The sequence below is a fragment of the Myzus persicae genome, unplaced genomic scaffold, assembly GCF_001856785.1.
Source record: "Myzus persicae strain clone G006 unplaced genomic scaffold, MPER_G0061.0, whole genome shotgun sequence".
Classification (NCBI taxonomy): domain Eukaryota; kingdom Metazoa; phylum Arthropoda; class Insecta; order Hemiptera; family Aphididae; genus Myzus; species Myzus persicae.
Genome location: NW_019100471.1, coordinates 269,194 through 291,806, shown reverse-complemented (window position 1 = coordinate 291,806; position 22,613 = coordinate 269,194). Strand labels below are relative to the sequence as shown.

General features: G+C 34.6%; 1 long non-coding RNA gene across 1 annotated transcript in view; it reads left to right on the top strand.

The window, feature by feature from the left end:
* The first annotated feature begins 1,881 nt into the window (after positions 1-1,881).
* The window catches only part of LOC111026483, a 57,726-nt gene continuing 36,994 nt past the window's right edge, over positions 1,882-22,613 (top strand). The window contains exon 1 of the long non-coding RNA XR_002603704.1: positions 1,882-2,142. This is a non-coding gene — a long non-coding RNA (uncharacterized LOC111026483). The remainder of the gene's footprint in view (positions 2,143-22,613) is intronic.

Genomic DNA, 22,613 nt, shown 5'->3' with positions numbered 1-22,613 from the left:
ATTATTTATAGATCATCTATACAATAACCATCCCCCTGTGACGACACAGGGTGACCCATAATACTTTTAATATGTGTATAAACGTGGCGTATTTATGGAGGGAGGGCAACTGAAGTATTTGCCACTATTTGATTTAAGATATAATTTATCGATTTACCAACTTATTGACGTCATTAGGACGTTGTCAATAACTACTTTGCAATAAGGTATTTAATATGTCCTCCTACCCCCAAATGGTTCACGGCTTCACCACCGGACTATATACCATATAGTGTAGTTTGTATTGTTGTTAATTAAAATTAAATTCGCTATGCAAAACACAAATTAGCTAAAAGCTCGTGCCTACACATATAGTGAGAGCTCGTGAAAATGCGATACATAAATAATAAATACGTTCAGCTCGATCTGCAGTATATATGCATCGTGTTCACTTCTATTCATGGGTTGGCGTATCCACAGTCCATACAGATGCTATATAATCCCACGGTATAATATTGTCGAATTAACCATACTCTAGGCTGATCGAACATTAACTTAAAACTATAGTTTTAATATATTATACATTAATAATCTATGAATATTATGTTAATTATTATGTAAAGTAACTCTCGTATTGTATAGACCGAATATGTTTCAAAGTCGTTGATAAAAAATAGATGACTATAGCTCTGAAAATAATACTTATACTTCAATATTTGTTTATTAAGATGCTCTCTGAAATTCACCTATAATTAAACTTGTACAAATTGATATAAATCTACGTTTTTATTCCTGCTGAATTAATAGTTAAGCTTAAGACAAAACCTGCTATCGAGCTGTCTGTTATTGTATTTTAACCATCCGTTATATATTGTTCTCCGTATTCTGTCAGTCTTTCAAAAAATAATCCTGAAACTACCTATTTCATTTCTTTTGACTCTTTTGATATTGTGACAAAAAAGCTCCGTGATCCTAAGTTCTCTTCAATACAAAAAATAACGTTTTCTGAATAAACATTTGTAAAACATATAGCTAAAGCTTGAATCATCATCACGTCATTATGCCAACGTATTACTATATTTCGACAGTGACTTTGACGAACTACCCGATGTCGTGTTGATAGAAGAGTGTTCTCGATGCGTTTGGTCGCCGGTAAAGTAAAACTACATTTAAAATTTGAATTTATGCATTGTTATAAACAGATCGGGTGGCACCGTAAAATATTATAATCTCCTGTCACTAACCATTATGAACTATCAAATTCGCTTACAATATTAATTTCATTTTATAGACAGGCAAATAATTGGAATGAGATAAAAAATAAATTTATCATATGGTCGTATACGGGACCCGACAATCTGGTCGTTTCGAACCCATCACATACCTTGGTATACGATTACAATATCATAACACTAGCGTATACGAGACTTTGACGCTTATTATTCTATCGATCTCCGCTTGCGCACGCCCGGCCTTATTACAATTGCTAATGCGGCGGTGGCGGCGGCGGCGGGTGCATCGCCATCGCCACCCCCGCGCCGCTCCCGCCGTCAACCCTACCGTCGCCACTCTAGCACGAGGTCCCCCGTGGCACAGTTACGGGCGGCCCATTCATACTTTCGCATATTATATATACACAGACACACATAATATATACATAAACGCGCGTAGTGCATCGCTGACGGCACAACAAATGCGCGTAAATATATATATGTGCACACTATATTATATAGGTGTATTATAATAGTCCCTTTTTAACATGCAAACCGTGTAGCCGCCGTCGTCATCGTCGCCGTCGCCGTCACCGCCGCCGTCGTCGTCGTCGTCGTCGTCGTCGTCGGCACAACTTTTATGGGACGACTGAACCTGCTCGCGCGCGAGCCAGAGGGGTTGTCGCGCCGGTCTCGCGTGGTAGTCGTCCGGCGGTGCGACGGCGCCACGGCCGCGTCCGGCTCCTTCTCGGCCACGACCCTGAGTGACGACGAACCGGTTCGCCGCCGGTAAAAGGGTCGAATTTCGATCGACATTTTTTCCCATTCGGCGTCCGACCCGCGGGGGAGTCACGTGGTGCAGCAGCTGTAAGTGGATGCAGATCGAAAGCCGCAGGTCGACGGGGACGATCGCACCGCCAGATGGCACTGGTGTAGAGTGGACTGTGAAGGGGTAAGTATTATATGTGGTGTGCTAACCTACCTACACATAAACATACGCATATTACGACGTGTGCGTACGTTTTATTTTATTTCCGCAACTCGTCAACGTTACTTTTTTTAGAAAAACTTTTTTACGCGTATATGCGAGTGTATGTACATATATATATATATATATACACTTCTTCCCCAAAAGAGTTTCCGAATAAGCGACCCTTTAATAGGGTTTGACTTGTCACCGGGTCCGCGTGCTAGTCGGTCCTTCCCTTGGGACCATGACCCTTTCGTAAAAAAAAAATTCGCTTCGTTAACATGTTTATTTCTTGTCCCGTTCGCTGCGCACCGGTCGTGTCAATCCGGTTGATTTCCGTACAGAAAAACCGTATTCGTTTTGACGCCTGTCAAAAAACGCCCGTGGACCTCCCATGTGTATTGCATGCACCGCACATACCATTGCCATTGGTCACGACAGACTCTTTTTTTACGTTTCCCTTTGGAAATTAAATCGTTAAGAACGCCGTGTGCACAAAAAAATAGAAATCAATGTGACATTTTGAAATGAAATTCGTCCAGATGTTATATTCCTTCATCGTGTGGTGTGTAGATGTATATAGTCGTAATATATTGTATAATATAAACGCGAAGGGTGGCCCGCACTGGCGCTTTATTTAAAATTAACAACCTGTTTGGATAAAAATATGTGTAAATGGAAAAGGTGACATGCCTAACTTAGTATATAAGCTAAAATTACTTTTTTAGTCAAAAACCCAACTAAAAGATAAATAAAAAATATTATTGAAAAACTAAAAACGTAATAAAGTTTAATCGCACACCTATCATAATGATGATATGGCATATGGATTGAACTATTTAAAAAGTAAATGAACCGCTCGTGAATGTCAACTGATTAAAAAATAAAATGGTGTTTCACAGTGGCGGCGCGAACTTTTTGAGTCTTTGAAGCAAATTGTACATTTTTAATATTTTTACCACTAACCATCCCCTTTATTACATCAAAATGATAATTTACTATGTTGAAGCTATGAAACAATTGCTTCAAATAGTATTATATCCCGCCACCACTGGACTGTTGCAAAAGTATATTATGTTATAGTTTCGTAGAAAACCATAACGATCGGTAGATATAGTAAATTGTAGACATGTAAACCATATGTTTGAATTTTAGATGTGTATGACTACAGCAATTATCTCATAGATTAGATTTCCATCTTTCCTACTTTAATTGTTTGTCCTGAAAACCTTTACACTCTAAAGATTACTTTGTAAACAATATGTTAATTCAATTGATCGCCACATACAAGTGTAAAAGGGGCCCTCACCTTGCACCCTACATAATACACTGCAGCAGTCGTGCCTCGTGCATATTTAACGAATAACCGTGTGCATTTTTTAAGTGTTTCAAGTGTCGCGTATAAAATATATGTAAAATAATTGTCAACCCTTAAATATTTCACAAGTGTATAACTCAGTGGTTTCTAAACAACTTTTATGTGACCGTTTTACCGTGAATGAGTGATGTATAAGTGAAAACCAAAATCATATCGTGTTAAATCACATAGTATTTATATATATAGGCTTGGTTTATAGAAGGTACACTGCTTAATCGGGGGATGAATTATAAAAAAAGGAGAGCTTGTGCACTATTCACTTTGGAAATCTATTTATTACCAATAAAATGGTAACAATTAATAATAAAATAAAAACGGATGCATTTAAAGTTTTAACTGACTACCAAATGAAAGTTATAGCTTGTAAATTACAACAACGTTTTCAATTGATTACAATTTACAATAACATGCTAATTCGCATTTATTTTATACTTTTTTTTTTACAAATTTGGAGTCTTTTCGAACTTTAATTGTTTTGTAACATTATGAATTTATGACCATTATACTAGTATAGACAGCACCCAGTTTTTTTGTGATAATTAATTTATTAATTTATTACAAACATGAAGAACGCATGCGGTTTTCTTTATGTAAAAGTGTAGAAAATTAACTTTCATCTACTACAATTTGTGCATAGTATTGTCGTATTGACATAAGACTATAGTAATAATTTGTATCTTTTTTTCTTACCAACCATTTATAAATGGACCCTAAAAATTTGGGATCTTCGTGCTCGTGCGTATATGCATAAATGGTAAATCGGGGACTGTACTTACTGCAGGTGTGAAACTTTGTGATCAAACCGCCTCATTGTTATGGACAAAACACTCACTATTTTCGATTAAACAACGGTTTTTGCAATGATGTAACAATATAATACTAATATAATCTATTTGTATCTTACTTCAGGGTTAGTGACATTTCAAAGTATAGTCAAACGAAATTTAACACCGTGTACAATCTGCATATAGGTACATATTATACTGCAAATAATGATGTGCAATGTAAGTTTTTCGATGAGTTATTATACTTATTTACTATACATAAAATACGATATGAAGATACAATATACGAACGAATCATAGACACAATAATATGATACCATCATTTTATTTTGAAAATATTTAAAGTACCTATATTATGTTATATCATTACATGATTATTGTATATGATGATATTTTGTACCTGCACATACTAATATACTATATAGTGACTATTTATCGATATTGCAGAAATAACAAGTAAATAATGTTTATAATGTTTATATGTGTAAATGTTGTGTAGATAATGCAATGTGCTTTAATGCCTGGGTCACATGGAAAATTGATTAATTTAATGGACTAATCACAGGCCACTAAATCGTGATTGAAGAACCATTAGCTTGCTACCGATTCATTAAATGTTTAGAGATTGTTCATGCACAATTCGGCAGCATATCTTATATAGATTACGTATTCGCTTGAATTGTGCACAGTAACTTACCTAACGATAGATTCGGGAAGGGAGGAGAACCTAGGGGACTCAAAGTAAACTGTTATTTTTTTTAAAGAGACTTTTTTTATTAGCAATGAGAATTACTTGTCGATTAAAACTGCAGTATTTTGAGTTGATAAATAACGTTGCACATGGCAGTGTTGGACCAGGAAAAATTCCGACCAAAAATTACGCTTCACTAATTGTTTGTTATAAGCCATAATAATATATCGTATTTATATCATGTATCGCAGCGAATATATAATAATGTATACCATGTTGCTCCACCATTAAAATATTTCGACAAATTGAATTGCATTCCAAGCCACATCTACGACGATAATAGTACATTATATTTAATCCGACGTGTTGCTAGATTGTTGACTTTGTTTTTGTAACATGATAGTTTTTGGTCGGGAAAAAAAAAATTTAAAAATAAATAATAATTACTAGCAGAACGTTTGGCTGGTATATTAATTTATACACATAAACCGTGAAATCGTGGAAGTGGTGTACGGGGAGTGGAGGGGAAGGATAAAAAATGGACTTACGCGCTCGACTTTAGAGTCGAAGACATATTATTATTATAACCATTAACCATATACCGCATATATCTATAAGTGACTGCGTTTGGGCATACCTTCGCCGTGTATAACCACTAACGATTATGAACGAACTGCGACAACCGTTATATATAGCTATGGCCGAGCACACTGCTCATACACGTGCGTGTGTATTATATCATAAATAACGGCCTGAAGAAGAAAAAAAAAGTAATATATATATATATTATATTATATAAAAAAAATCCGTATAAAATAATCCCGATTCGTGGGCAGACCGGATAATTTATAATACATATTATTATATATTATTTCTTCTTTCGCCGAACAGAAATAAAAAAAAAAACCATTCAGACTTCTGTCGTCGTGTGTCTTTTTTATTATTATTATTGTTGTTGTTTGGCCCGCAGAATGATTAACCGCTCGTGTGTTATATATATTATATTATACTGCGGACGGCAACAAATTTCTGCAGCGGGTGAGGTCTTATTAATTCGGTCCGATTTGCGCGACCCGTCGGAAAAACGGACGGAGCGAGTGGTTTCTGGAGGAAAAAAATTAATCCCAGTTTATCCTGTCATGTTTTTATTATTTATAACGTCTCACGCGTGCAATCGTTTTTTCGACTTTTCTCGGGCTCTCAAGCTGATTTAATATCAATTTGCCCTAGAAAACATATTTTCTTAATCGTGATTATATTATAAAAATTAATAGTGCGTCGACCTTGAATATTCGATATTAATATAATAATGTCGCGGAATGCGTCCGGCGCCTTTCGTTAAAACTCTCAAAATACAATTTGAACACCATCGTCGTTCAGCTGGAAAACAGAGTATAATTCACAATAATATTCAACTCTGTTCGAGAAGAATATTACCTAGTGGCTAGTATTATAAATATTACCTAATAATAAATATATAAATAAGTGTGCTAGGTATATTTTATGACAGCTGATAACTTGCATTTCTTTCCCCGTAAAAAATTCAAACTCTTGCGCATTATTAAAATTTTGTTTAATTTGTTATTTAATATTCGTCTAAAGGTGTTCAAAAATTAAAAAAACAAATAGAAAATATTTCATTTTAAGTCTGCGGATAGTAATAAGAAAATTATTTTTCATACGGCCGACCTATGTCGTTAACAGATCAAAACAAATAATATTATACGGGATTATGGTTTTAATCCGTGTGAGTAAAGCCCCGTTCACACGATCAAATAATTTGTCAAATATTTGATCGTGTGAACGGAGCTTAACAAATATAAAGACCAATATCAAATACAGCTTAAAATTATATCCTATATTATGTAGCAACAATCTTAGTTTATAAAACCAGTGGAAACCATTCAATATTTATATGAGAAATACTATAGGTACTTACTAATTTGTACTATAACTATTATAATCTGTAACCAGTGCAGACAACCATTTATAATCAGAACATACAATTTTAAGAGTGAATGTCAAAAATCCTTGAATGTGTGAGTGACTGTTTAAACGTTTTTGCGAATTTTGGGAAATCCTTCCTTAGACACCTTTACACCAAATTCAAGTCCCCATAGCTATGATATTTTGGGCTATACCTTCATCGTTCAGTCAGTCAGGACACGCGTTCGACTATAATATAATATATAAAGTTAGATTGTATTATTGTATGATATCAGTATGAAAAAATTTAAATAGATGACAAAATCAATTCACATTAATAAATTATGTTTATATATATATATATTTATGTATACACCTAAAACCTAGGTATTATGTATATCCTTTGGCCATACGCAATATACATAACGTTTGATAAATAAACACCTACCATATTGATTCTCCCAGTAAAAACAAACGTCGGGTAATCAAATAATGAAATAAATGAAACAGTATGTTTATACTACAATACTGTTTATAGTAATAACAATGTAGACAGGGCAAAAACAAATCTCTCAGTGTTAATTAATGCGCTTTAATAAGAAGGGTGTATTTTTTAAGAATTGCGGCATTTTAATCACGGCCAAAATGAAGAACATTATATATACACTGAGTGTTTCGCCCTTCAAAAACAAACCCTTTTGCTTATATTTTTTACGAGGAACATCGACACACAAATCAGTTGATAAATTTATGAGACTTTTTAACTATATATATTATATATCATCATTTTCAAAGGAACAAGTGAATAACATCGCGGTAACAAAAGAATAATAACACTTTGTTTTACTTTACTTTATCATAAACAGCATAACACTATCTATAATACAGATTGTATTTGAGCAGCGTTACGAGGACCACCCAACTCACCCCCCCCCTCGCCCACCACACAAACGGTTTAATTCGTCATTTTTCGTTTTTTTTTATATTAGTTATATCTGAGTGTAGGTATCTACAGCAATATGTCCCCCGATTCCGTATCCAAACGTATACACGCGTTTTTGGCATCACAAGCAGTACAATTCACTTCGAAAAATATCGTTCCCAAAAGGCTCGGGGATTTATGGAAAACGAACGGGGAATACCATTATTCACACGGGCGTGATACGGTGCCGCTGCGGGCCGCGGTGGAATTTTGGAACGGGCTCGCGATTTATTTCGACACATTTATATCGGCATTCGGTTGGAAATTATATATATTATTATGACGTATATCGTGGAGATCGTATCAATAATGCAGACGCGCGGCAGCGGCCAAAAGCGGCCTCGGTGTATATAGGTATAACCTGGACCCGCACACAGCGGACAGTCGGCTGGTCGTCGGAATTTATAATTCAGTCGGTCACACATTACGATAATATACTACCTGCCTACCTATATATGATATCATGCGATATGATACATTAAAACAAAAATATCGCGTTGTAATATATGCGAGCACGTTCAAACGGAATACGAACGTTCGCCGGCGATAAATTGAATAATATTATTACTGTTATAATATATTATATCGTGAGGTGCGCTTTACATAGATCACAGGACGGCCCGTCCACTGTGGTGTGCTACAACTGTTGCCAATAGCAGTTGTGGTTTTTGACCCGAAACAACCGAAACGAGTAACGACGACTGATTTATATAATATGTCGTATATCGATTTACGTAGTAGCCGGGGTGTATGTAGAACCTATACGACCAGGAATGGTAAACCTGCGGTTATAGACTTACAGTACGTACGTGTAGGTTTCCTCACTAATTCGAACCTCGGTATATAATTAGAAAAACTCGATAAATACTTTATTTAGTCCCACGACAAGAACCTCTGACACCTGCGAATAAAATTAATATACATTTCGGTCCACTTCATAAATAGAATTTTTTTTTTTGCGTTGATCCCATGTAGTATGTACAACTCGAACTTGTACATAAGTAGTAGCTCAAAAAAATTCATTTAAAAATGCAACTCAACTGCCGCTTCTGCATATAATATCAGTACCCCGGAGATAGAGGACACTGTCTCGAAATAGTAATTTGACAGGAAGTCAAGTTTTCGACTATCTTTACTGCTAAAGAAAATCGACATGGTATTATTTTCCATATCTTCTCATTTCTGTCACTTTTGATAACTGGACATAGTGCCTTATACCTTTATGTAGAGCGATAAATGTAGGTACAGCAAGGACATAAAGCTAACTAAATTTCTCCGAAAATAGACATGGTGTTCTGTACCTCTGGGATACAGATATGTACCAAAGTATACCTATATACGATGTGTTTATAGTACCTGTAATTTGTTCACTTCAATTTTGCGGTATCTGCTGGTATTTTTCTGAGCGGGAGATCCTACAAATCGTGTCGTATCTGTGACTATTCAGCATGACTGCGATACCGATGACGGTGGAAAGGAGGTAGAGGTTCCAATCGCAAATCATCGAACCATTCCAAATCGTTTTCCATAGGATTGCGTTAATTCTTCAAAGATTTCGGAATGGATGCGGAAAAATGTGATATTGTGGTTTTAAGGCAACTTTAAAGCACTGAAGATAACGGATTTCACCAGATCGTGGCCAAAAATTTATCTGGAAAGAAGGAAACTGATTTTTGTTTAAAATTAAGTTAAATTTTATTACCGCACTAAATATAGTCTATTATAGTATAGTACTGTGCGATGTTTGGATTAAACGCGTGTTCTCAACGTATGGTGATAATTCCATGTATCTACTGCAGTATAATATATAAAATATATATGACTATTATCTGTCAGGTGCTTAACGATAAAGTACGTTAAATATATTCTAATATGAGTATATTGAGATGTTTTGCGGGGATATAACACTTATATATGAAACATATCGAACGAAATTCCGAAACCCGAGTAAAAAATGTTCCGAGTTCACTGGAGATGGAGCTAGAGTGAGAAATAAATTTAATGCATGTCTCGGTGGTGCGCGTATTTGGCGCGTGAAAACAGTCGAAAGTAATGCGCGGCGAGGAAACTTTACCTCTACACACCCACACACAGACACACGCACACACACTCACACACACGTGTCGCGGTCTCCTACGTACGTATATGACGCTCGGAGGGCTTTTAATATAATACAAGCGCATTTCGACAATGCCGCAGATTGCAGTTTGAAACTTTTGAACGCCCATTTTCGCGACCCCAACACAATATCGCGGGACGAATATTCGTAAGATGGGAATACCACTACGCGGCGCCACCCCCGGCGTGGAGGTGAGCAGGGGGTATACCGCGGTATACACGTGTACATATATATATTATTATTATATAGGTATAAATGTGTGTGTGTGTGTGTGTGTGTGTGTGTGTGTGTGTGTGTGTGTGTAAGCATACCGCTACCGTTGCTCGAGTCAAATTGCCAGTCGTTGGTAATATATTATATCCTTGAATAAACTCGGGGATATACATACGTACAGTACGCGGGTAGGTACTTTGGACGAGACCGCAAATCAGACTTACACACAGCCCAAGCGGTGGCCCGTGTGCGGACATTATATTATATGAGTATAATAATAATAGTAATAATAATAATAATAATAATACGAAGACGCGATGACAACTATGACGGTGTTGGTAGGTTTATCACGCGTGAGGCATACCTATAATACGATGCATAATGTAGAGGTAATACGGAGGCATTATATCTTGTATTATATTATACATATATACGTATAATACTATATCATTATTATTATTATTATAACATGAGCGTAATGGTTGAACATTTCGTATTATATTCTCGAAGACTTTTCAAAGCATTTTCACCTGTGCAGTATTGTGCACTGAACACGCCGACTCGTTGGCCCGTCGAACGTAGGTTATGCCGCAAAGACTTATACGCTTACATTTTAACATAAATATGTTTTCCAGATGGATACAAGTTTTTTTTTTTGACCGATTTTAGTAAGGTTTTCGTTGTTGTGGTTACTTATTAACATAAACATATTTATGATTCATAGATTTTCCTCTTAGAGTAAAGTGCCATTGTTTTTTTCATTTAGTTTTTTTTTTTACCCAATGTTCACTCGCTTGCGACTTACGCCATTCTGTTCAAATAGAAAATAGTAAGATGAATTGATAAGCGATTATTAATCGTATCAACAATCATATACAACTAGTACATCTTGGAGTTTAAATTTAAATCATAACCGTATAAGAAATAAACATTTCGGCGCAGGAGCATAACGATGCGTGTCGGTGATGTGGTGGAAATGCTGTTGTATACCTATAATGGCTATAAAGCTACAGTGACGTGTGTAGCGTGTGGGTGGATCGCCTGGGCCATGACTATTGGCCTATATAGTGCAATTTCGTGTTTAATTTAAAAATAGACGTCATAATGTATGCATATGCTCCATCCCCCCTCAACCACTCAAACAATGTAAGTGTTTAGTGAACATTTACCTACCAGCTATCTACGCCACCACACTGACCATTGACTACGTAGGTCTACGCCTCTATGCAGCACCGTGATTGTAGTAAATGTGTGACATGGACCACGCGGATGGAACATAATCTCAGAATATTAAATTTAAAAAAAATAAAAACACATTGCATAGGTATCACGACGACAAGTGTGTACAATGTCTGTATGTGTGAGCGTATACAAGTCGAATTAAAAACGTTATATACCCATTCATTATTCTAATTTAATCATCCTCTAAAATTAATTCGACAACAATATCGCCTACATTTTCACCTACCTGTATAATTATCAACTTTCGCGTCAGCGAAATGCCGAAATACATTTTTATGAAACGAGCTCTTAGTCTTTATAGCTCTGTAGCTCTATTTGCTGGCTCGATTGGTGTAATCAAATATTAATACACCATAGTATCACATTATATGTACCTAATGCGATTAATATACATCAATCGTTTGATCGCATTAGTCACTTTTAAATTTTGCACGGACAATAATATTCAAAGAAGCAGAATTTCTTACACGCAACCATTATGCAGGCGTGATATCAAAAAAGGAACCCAGATATCCAATACCAACTCATTTTGGAATCTATAGTCTTATTGCAGTCTCTAGTTTTAAATTTTCTTTAAGATTTCCACCAATCTTGAATATCAAAGTGGCCCTCGTAAATATTTACTAATTACAAACGCACAAAATAACTAAATATACACGAAATCATTAAAATTCCCGATAATTAAATAAACAAATCCAAATTCCTACACTCCGAAATTTGAATGACATTCAGATTATATTATTGTCTGAATATTGGTTACGGCAATACATAATATAACTAACATAATACAACTGTAGTTAATACAAAAATGCCTTCAGGTAAACAAATTGTATATATAGTCAATTGCCGTTGATATTCTTATACAGTATATACGATTACACAATTGAATAGGTATATATATTATATATTTTATCTGATGAATAACCTGTTAACCCCTTAACCTGATCTAGCCCGCAATGTAGTAAATAGATTTATTATAATATATAATATGAAAACTAAAAAAAGTAAGCAAACATCAGAATATTAAGAATTAAAAACAAAAAATTAAACAAACAAATCATTTACCAATTTTTTTATGGTAGCCAAGTCCCCACTTGGGACAGCACTTTGTTAGTGTGCACATCGCATTGCATAATAATTATGATGGCGCAATAATTTTAATTAGTCGCTTTGCGTGGGGCTCGCCAGTATATTTACGTACATACGATATTAGCCACGTGTCGATATATTTAAGTGCCGATTTCGGGCATTTTCAAACACGTGAAAACACGATTACTACATAATCGGCACAAAGCTGCACGATGGGTGGGTGGGGGGAGGGAGATGGCATCGTATATGTAAAAAGCGCAACCGTTAAGGGATGTACATATTATACATATAATATAATGGATGTACATGTATAATATATATATATATATATATATTTATTACACATAAAGAGAGTAAAGCGTTTAATATTTTAGCCGTCGACCCTAATAGACGGGCGCAAAGGGCGTGTGCCGCCTTTGTGCGTCACACTCGTCGTCGTCGTCGTCGTCGTCGTTGTCATAAAAGAGGTGTAACTGTGTAAAATGGAATTCGTTACGTCACGGTAGAAAGCACACGGGGTAGGGGGGAGGGGAAAGCCCCGGCGAGGCGCTTTCGCTCGATCGTGTTTTGACTAAATGGACAGCGCGGCGACGTTTGATGTGTTTATCTGATATTTTTATAACGTCCCCTTTCGGCGCGCAAGACCAACCACCCCCCACCGTCTTCACCGCCACCACTCGGCCGGGTCCCACCATCGACGACTCTGCGGGCGCGTTGTATACGCGGGTCAGGACGAAATGATAATAATAAATCGTAAATCGGATTAAATAATATTATGTAGATGCATATAAAATATAATAATATAAATCGGCGAATCGCTAAGACTGCGGTGCAGCTAAACCGAAAAAACAACACCCACGCCCGGTCGACGACGCGTGCAGTCGGTCTCTCGTTTTGTGTCGCCGACGACGACGATTGTTATCAAAGCGAATTATAACGCCGCCGAACCGAAAATCGAAACGATAATATTATTGTCACGCGGTGACGGAGTTTTTCTTCGAGGACCCGCGATTATAATATTATGTAATACGTAATCCTTTTTTCCGCCTCTAGTTTATAGTATAGTTCTGGTACTGCAGCATCGCAGTCCCCGATCGACCACAGCGTCGACAGTCTGATTATTTCATTCTGCCCTGCGTCGATACCACAAATAGATAGGTAATATTTATTATTTATACAGCACCTCAAGTTCAGTTCGTTTTTACGGTTGCCCGATACGACCATGAGGAGAAGCTTGTTTTTCGAGACCTGTGCCAAATCAGTGGGTAGGTCATGGCGTGTGCGCCTTAAAATTGTAGATCGATGAGTTTTTGAGGACTAGGCTGCACCTAATAGATTATTAAAACGCGTTACATTGCAAAGGTACTCACTTTTTTTGGCTGTTTAAATCTATTTATTGTGTAGGTTATAGCAATAGTGCAGTCATAGGGGTGTTACACCCCCATCCAACCACGATCGAATTTGTGCAAAAAAAAAACCTTGGTAGATACTTGAACTATATGTCTATATATGTGTATTATATATATATATTTATATGCTCCAGATTTCTAAAAATTATGTTGTCATATGGACATAAGGTTCTATTTCGTAATGGATATTATATATTATATTAGTATAATAATATCAAATATGCAAAACATTGATGACCAAAATAGTATAGAGTATTTGGAGTCTTTAACGAAATTAATAATCGTACTATTACTCTCTATAATACTAGGTGGAATATGAAGTGGACTTAAATAATTCAAATTATCCTAAAACATGTTGTTACTTGTATATAATAAAATTAAATATTTAAATTTTGGTTGGAATAAGTGAAACAAAAAAAAAAATATTATATAAGTCGTACCTATACCTATCATCATGAGGTGGTGGAGGTGCGTAGGTATATAGAAAAATATCGCCTCGCCCAAAAAAAAAAAACGTTCTACACGCCACTGCGATACAATACGCATTACGCATACGTAATATTATTAAATAGATGTGCCTAGAAAAGTGTTTAATATTATTAATTTTAATCTCACGGCGGCGTGCCTACTGGTATTATATTATTATTGTCGCCGCCTTTGTTGCTGCAGTAATACGCGATCTGTGTAATACAGAACAATGTGCCACGAGCATGCATATACCTAATATGTATAAATGCATTATATATTTCACAAATGTATATAATCGAACATAGTATACAATATAGTCACATAGATAATATTATAATACATGCGTATAATATGATACGCGATATTATATTATATAATATAATGTATTATTATTATTATTATTATTATTATTATTGTACTATCGTGCTCGAAATCGTCCCCTTAAAGGAGCTGGCGACCGTCTCCTCTGCCTCTGCCGCCGCCGCCGCCGCAATCAACGTTTTATAAACCGTGTACGACGTCAACTCTTTAATACAGTGTTTGATTTACGAGGGGATAACGATCCGGTCACATTGTTCTATGTATATGTATATAATATATTATGTATACGCTAGCACAACCACGCGACGTATATGCGGCAAAGCGGAAGATCGACCATATACACTGAGAACAAATTGTAACATGTGGTGCGCGTGTGTGTGTGTGTACGATATTATATTCCATTCCGATTTAAATCCCGAGTGTATATATGATAAATATGTATACGTATAATAATACAAATAATAATAGTAACACTTAACATGCGACTACAACTATTGAAGTCGAACAGCGCATGTACCTATATGTTCAATAATTTCGGATTAAGCAAAAACGTGTTCAAATTGAAATTGTATCAGAAAATAAATTCCTGTAAAATTAATCCCGCTGCCACGCGATACTGGGACGACGTTGATTGACTTCAAGAACGAATTAGTTTAATATATGATCTTATTATTCGGATTATGACTGTATATAAATAATAATAATCTGTATAATACACAGTGTGATCACGATTTTGGCCTGATGACCTTGTGTTGATATTAAATGACTTTTGGGGGGAACTTAGAAGGTACACTAAAATTGAAATTTTTAAGTTTTCTTCACTTTCAGCACGCGTATGCGCAATACCAAATGTAACACCAATTACACTAGCATACGATTAACATTGATCAAAATCGAAATGAGTTTTTTCAAAATGTTTATTTACAACTTTACAAGTAATTAATAATTATAGTTACACATACTGTTGATTCTTGATAATTTGAATTTCCATTGAATTATTTCGCAATTCATTTCAAAGACGATTCTAAACGACCATTACATAATATGACGATTTGTTGAAGAAGTGTTAATAGTTTTAGATGTACCATAAATCAATCAAAAATCATTTTATTATATTTTATAAATATGACTCACTTCATGGGTATCATGTGTATTTTTAAAGGCGTCGTCAATATCACTTAAAAATTATACATAAAAACTCTACTGCCAACATCAGTGTGCAATATATATTATTACTAAATTCACCTAACGTTTTTAGAGCTGACTTGTAACTCTGAACTTGTGTAACAGAGATAAAAGCATATAATTACGTGTAATAAACATGATTTAATAAATAACTACAAAATATATTATATTGTAAGTACTATAAAGCTGGCAATCGTCACTCTAACGTAGGTATTGGTTTACTACCTGCTATACCGCTTGTCAGCGTAATTATATTTTGTTGTTATTATTATTATTATATTATGATGCGAGTGCGACGGTTGTAAATAATAATATTACATTACCGTTTCAAGACAACGGATGGTATCATTATTACCGTGGTAACCGAACTGCTTGACGAGGAAACGATAATATGGGATTTCGATCACGCTTCCGTGTCAAATTGAAGCGAAAGACTGACATAAAAGAGCCGCGTGAAACCAGCACACACATTTGGTCGGGATTTATATAGGTACCTCTCGGAACAAGATTCTGAAATTAGCTTTTCTGGTTTCCTGTAAAATGTGACTTTTTTTACAAAAATACGACGACTACCATTAATCTGGTGGCTGTCATTTGAACGACTGTATTATATTATGTACTTTACGGACCTGACATTAAATTATTTTTAATTGTAATTATTTAGTTTGTGCAATATTATATTTTTTATATTGCATATAAATGTATCTATTATGTTAGTTGATTACCCCCAAAAAAAATGTGATCAAAACGCAGAGAGATTTAAATTATCAAAAACCTTAACAAAAGGTAGATAAACTATAAAATTGTGATAAAATGATAAAAACCAAATACACCTGTTTGCCACGTTCTATATATTATAGTTTAATACACATTAATATGTTGTGGTATAAAAACGTATTAAATTATGTGAGACATACCTAGATTAGTTCTTAATACCAACGAATAATAAAACAATCATTATTTTTGCGTCTTGTTTTCTCGTTCAGAATTTATTATTATTATATTATTTTAGATACCATTTTTTAATTCAATTGAAAATATTTATAGTCAAATCGTTTTTTATTATACTATCTACTACTACAATAGAAACTTGTCCACTATAATTTAGGTTTATAATAACGAGGCCCTTTAGGAATTAAACACGGGTATGTATATATATATATATATATGTGTGTGTATTAAATAAATAAACAAAAAAAAAAATGTTTATAAATCACATGCGTATGTGTACAGCAAAAAATTCCTGCACGCGCAGACATTCGCCTGGTCGCCTGGTTCTCACTTCGTCTCTCTCGCGTACGCTCTCGCTCGTTCTCATTCACTCTCCAAGGATAAAAATGTCGATTACAAAAGATCGTAAATCAAACGATCGACGGACGATCGACGTGGACGGACGAACGAGACTGGTCCTGGTTTATTAATGGACCCCCCCCCCTCCCACCCCCGCCGTGGCCCGACGACCTCTTTATTCTCCTACTGTGTACGCGCAACCACTTGGCAATTTTTTACCGAATGGGAGGGCAGGGGAGGGGGACACACAATGACCACTTTTTTTCTCCTCTTATAATAACCAATAGGTAGGTATTTTTTTTTATTTTTATTTTTTTTACAATGTAAGGAATTCGTATATACCTACCAATATACGTCTTCAGGTACCCATATAAAAAGCTAATAAGGATTTTCGACTTCAGCATGAAACATTAATCGTTCTGCCCTCCCTATATTATACACTGCACTGATCTGCAGACCTTTAATGGTTCGATCTTTCTTATGCACACAAAAAACGTTGTAAACGAATTTATGCCAATTATAAATTATATCGGAACAAGATAAAAAAATATATATATGTATATATTTAAGAAACTGTACCATATGTATAAACCTATATAAAAATACTGACCATAAATCTATAGAATCTCTGCATGCGCTTGGAAGGAATGATTGATTTGGGTCAATTTTTATCTGGAAATATATAATTTAATTTAATCAAATAAACCGATATATATGCGATTTTATATAAACTAAATTATTATTATTATTATAAACAATTCCGTTGTAATATAATACATATTATTTATTATATTAAAGTATTTTACACAATATAATGTCAAAATAATAATTTATCATTAATGTCTTACGTCTTAAGTCTTATTATTTCATCAGTTATTATTCACGGACTGCAGTGATACATTTTAGTATGTATATCGTATATTTTTAAGTTTGAAATAATAAAATATTTTTTTCTCTGAGCATAAAAACAATGTACCCCTGAAATACATCAAATGTTAAAAGTAAAACACGTCAAGTCCACATCTCAAACATTTTTTTTTCCTAAAGCTTAGGAGACGTCCAACTGCGTATATAAGCCTTGAATCGTATAATAATACTATACACCTCTATATAATATATATATACGTAAAAACAGCTTTAAAGTGCCCAGAGGTACCTGCTCCGAACAAAAAACTGCTGAATGTTCCCTTTAGAGTTTTTTGTTGTATAGAGGACATAAAATGTACATGCACACACGCACACACACATACACACATACACACACACATATATATATATATATATAGATCAAGGTATTCAATATTTCTCTGCGACACTCACAGCACGACTATGAAAAAGTCTGCGCCAAAAGGCCCTGCCCGCTATAACCACCCACGGGTTTTGACCCTCCTCTCTCTTGTGTGCGCACGACGAGTATATTCCTGTCGCAGGCTTTGCGGAATAGCCTCAGGAACACTACTCCATTCAACACCCTTTGCGCATTATATTTATCCTTCTCCTGCCGCGGCTGGACCATCCCTCTCCTTTCGGGTCGATTAAGTGTGCCCCGAAGGCTCCGAACCAATCAAACAGCATGCGTTCAAAAATTATACACCCAATCGTATTTATAAGTATATATATATATATATATGGAGAGAGAGAGAGAGAAGCAGAGAATCAATTTGTAAAGGCTTAATACGTCCCTTGTGTGTTTTTATTGGCCAAATTATATATTTCTTGAACGAGCGTATTGTACTAATTTGTCGCAAAAAAAAACTCTAAAGCAATTAATTTCTCGTTCAGATCCACATTAATAACAGTTTGTTACTATAAAGTCTATTACGCATTATAACTTATACAATGCAGATAGTCAATACTAATCAATGAGCAGCACCACGTTGTTATATTGTCATTGTGTATTTGTGTGAACAGAAATATCGTTCAAATATCTGTTGTACGCTTTATAATATTAGTATGTACCTTCCTAAATTCTAATTATTCTCAAGTATTTAGACAACAATCGCTGAATATTATTAAAGACGCTCGTCATCATTAATTATAAAAATATTACCATACACATGGGTGAAAAATATCTGTAGCGTTGGTCAAATAATAATTTCATAATGCAATCACTAGTCTGATTATTACAGAGCTAGTTCGAACTAGTCTTGCAATACTTCAATAATTTATATAATAGGCTCATTTGTTATTACAATACGAGACGATGCTATTATAACATTAACGATATGTAAAACAATTATATATTTTATCGATTAATATTATATTGATTTGAAACTCGAATATTGTTGGATTTTCTAATTAAGACACAAATAATGTAGATTGAAACTCGAGGATGTTATGTGATCTGAAAATAAATTATGCGTTGTAGTTTTAGTATTTTTATGAAGGTAACTTTTCAGTTGAATGATATTACAAATTGATAATATAGATGTCCGTTTGAGTTATAATCAAGGGCATAATTATAGACGCCTGTATCATAGTATAAGGTATAAACTATAATCTGGCTCTAGAACTTAGAAGCATATATTATTTTATAAGTAGGTACCTACACATAGGAGGATACTCGTTAACATTTCAGAGGGGTGGTTATCTTTTTTAAGATCGACGTAGGCGAAGAGAGGGGAAATTCGATCCTACACAACTAAAATTCTGTCAGTTTCAGTTAGAGAGATTTTTGGGAGAGGTGTAAGACCTCCCCAAGCCCCCCATTTCCTCAATGCACCTACTTAGTCCGATTACAAGGGGTGTAAGTATAGAATTTACTATACTGCATACATTATTGCTCTTCTCATATCTATCAATGTACTATGCCCAATATATTGTTACATGTATAAAACCAACCACTTATAGGTACAATACATTTTTGCTAAAATCTCAAGAGAGAAAAAAAACTCCCAAAAACCAGAGATTCACACTTTGGGCGTATAGGCACTGTGCATGATATAATTATGTAATATCATAATATTATTATAAACTCGAATATTTGTGGATTTTCCAATATTAAGTCACAATACTTTATAGTATACGCCGTAGATTGAAACTCTTGAGAAGTAATGTATTCGAGAAATATAATTTCAGTATATCACGGTGTAGTTTTAGAATTTTTACTTTTGAAACTTCATGATGAAATATTTACTAATTGATAATAATATAGATGTCCGTTCGAATTATAATCAAATAGTAAATACCATATTATTATTATTATTACAGACACACCGCCGCATAATATAATCCTACTGCAGAAGTATATTATTATATAAGACAGTAGATATCTGCGTCCAATTACACTAGGTGTTACTACTGTATATATTATTGTTATTATTATTATATACAATGTACTACGCACAATATTATGTACATACCGTTTAAAACGTAGCTAACCACACTCCTCAGCTGCACCGCAGATTTCCACTTTGGACGCTCACTGCAACAATATATAGTCAGTCCCTCTGCAGCAGTATAATTACTATAATATTATACACTAGGCCGAGCGAGACAGCCTACCAATATTTCGATCGGTTGACCGCACTCTGAATAATATATAGGTAATATAATATGTATTAAAGTATATTACATATACAGTGTACAGGCGTATATATATATAGTGGGAGGTGCAAGACATATATAGGTATATTGTGTGTGTATATATATATATATTATACAGATGGTACGCACTCGCGAGAAAAATCATTAACCAAACCTGTCCGTCGTATTATCCATCGTTTACCCGTCTGTAATTAATGGGGCAGTGCGGGATTCTGATTTTCGTCGGATCGCGTTATTATTTATCTATATGCCTCTCGGCCGTGTACGCTGTTGGTCCTTCTGCTGCTGCTGCTGTTATCCAGATATCCATTAAACAGACGGGACACTGACAGGTCAACGCCGACGACCCAAGAAATCGTTTTCAAATAGATATATGTATATTATTTATAATATATATTTATATATATAGCATATAGGTAGTGTATTATAATGGAAAGTATGGTATACACCATAATATTGTAACACATATTATTATATCAGCTATGCGCGATAAATCGGGTGGTGCCATTATTATTATAAATAGTTGACCGACTATATATACGTCAGTCCAAATACTACTACAGTTAACAACACGACCCGTTAAAGAATGTGAAATATAGTGTTATACTCGACGTTTATCGTAAATGTTGGTATTAGCTACGTGGTAATATAAATACCTGCACTACAGCATGATTCTTATTAAATGTATAAAAGGTTTCTGGCATAAGATATTCACGTTATTATATATAGTCTTATATAGGTAACACAAATCAGTGTAGTTGAAATTGTTTACACTAAATCATTTGATTAGGTCCACTTTATTGTTTTAAGATATTTTCATGTTGATTACTATCCCAAGCGTAATTTATAACAGGCTGTAAAATGATATGTTTAAAATAAAAATTAGCTTATCTAAACATAGTATAGTAGCAATGTACATTTTATTAATATTTTTTTTTATTTAGGTATACACACACCTCAACTTCAAAGGTTATTGCCGTTTCTGTATATTATTATCATGTTATACTATTATATATTGTTCTATACTATGACAAAGTACATCAAAAGTTATTTAAATCATTCTTTTTTTATGGAGTTAGGGCTTCAACATCCATGGTCATTAGCCTGAAGGTTAATTAATAAGTTTTTTATCTGAGGGGAAGGGTACGGTAGGTTAGATATATATAGTATGGTAGTATGGTAGTATATGTGGATTTGTCACTAAGACGCAGCGGTGGTCACCCATCCAGGAACTAGAAACACCGATTGATGCTTGACCTCAGATCACGTTTGTAACTGAGGCCAAACACCAAGCCACACCAGGAGACATCATCAAACAATATTATTGTGTTATACTGTGGTCTGCTATTATATACTATACCTTCTGTCGTGATAAAGAAGGTACATTAATAGTAATTAAAAATAAATAGTTTTGTTTGTAGTAGATTGATCTAAATAGTATATACATTTAGGCTGACGAATGTTATACCCATCGACTTGTATTAGGAATTAAAATATTTAAAACTATTACTGCAAATACTCTAAGCATGTATACACTACCTACTGCAGACTACGAGTATACGATATACCTATTGTCTTTTTAAATTTAATTATTGTTTTTTTAATACTATATAATAACCACTACCCGTAAATACATTTTTTTTTAAACGATTCAACTCGCTAATATTTTATGAAAATCGAATCAAAAAATGTTCATAGAACCGTATCACAGTTGTCAGTTAGTATAGCATACACTGGTTGGTTTAACCACTGTTAAAAAAAAATATCAAGCAATGATGATATTTTCTTACTTTTTTAGTAAATTACACA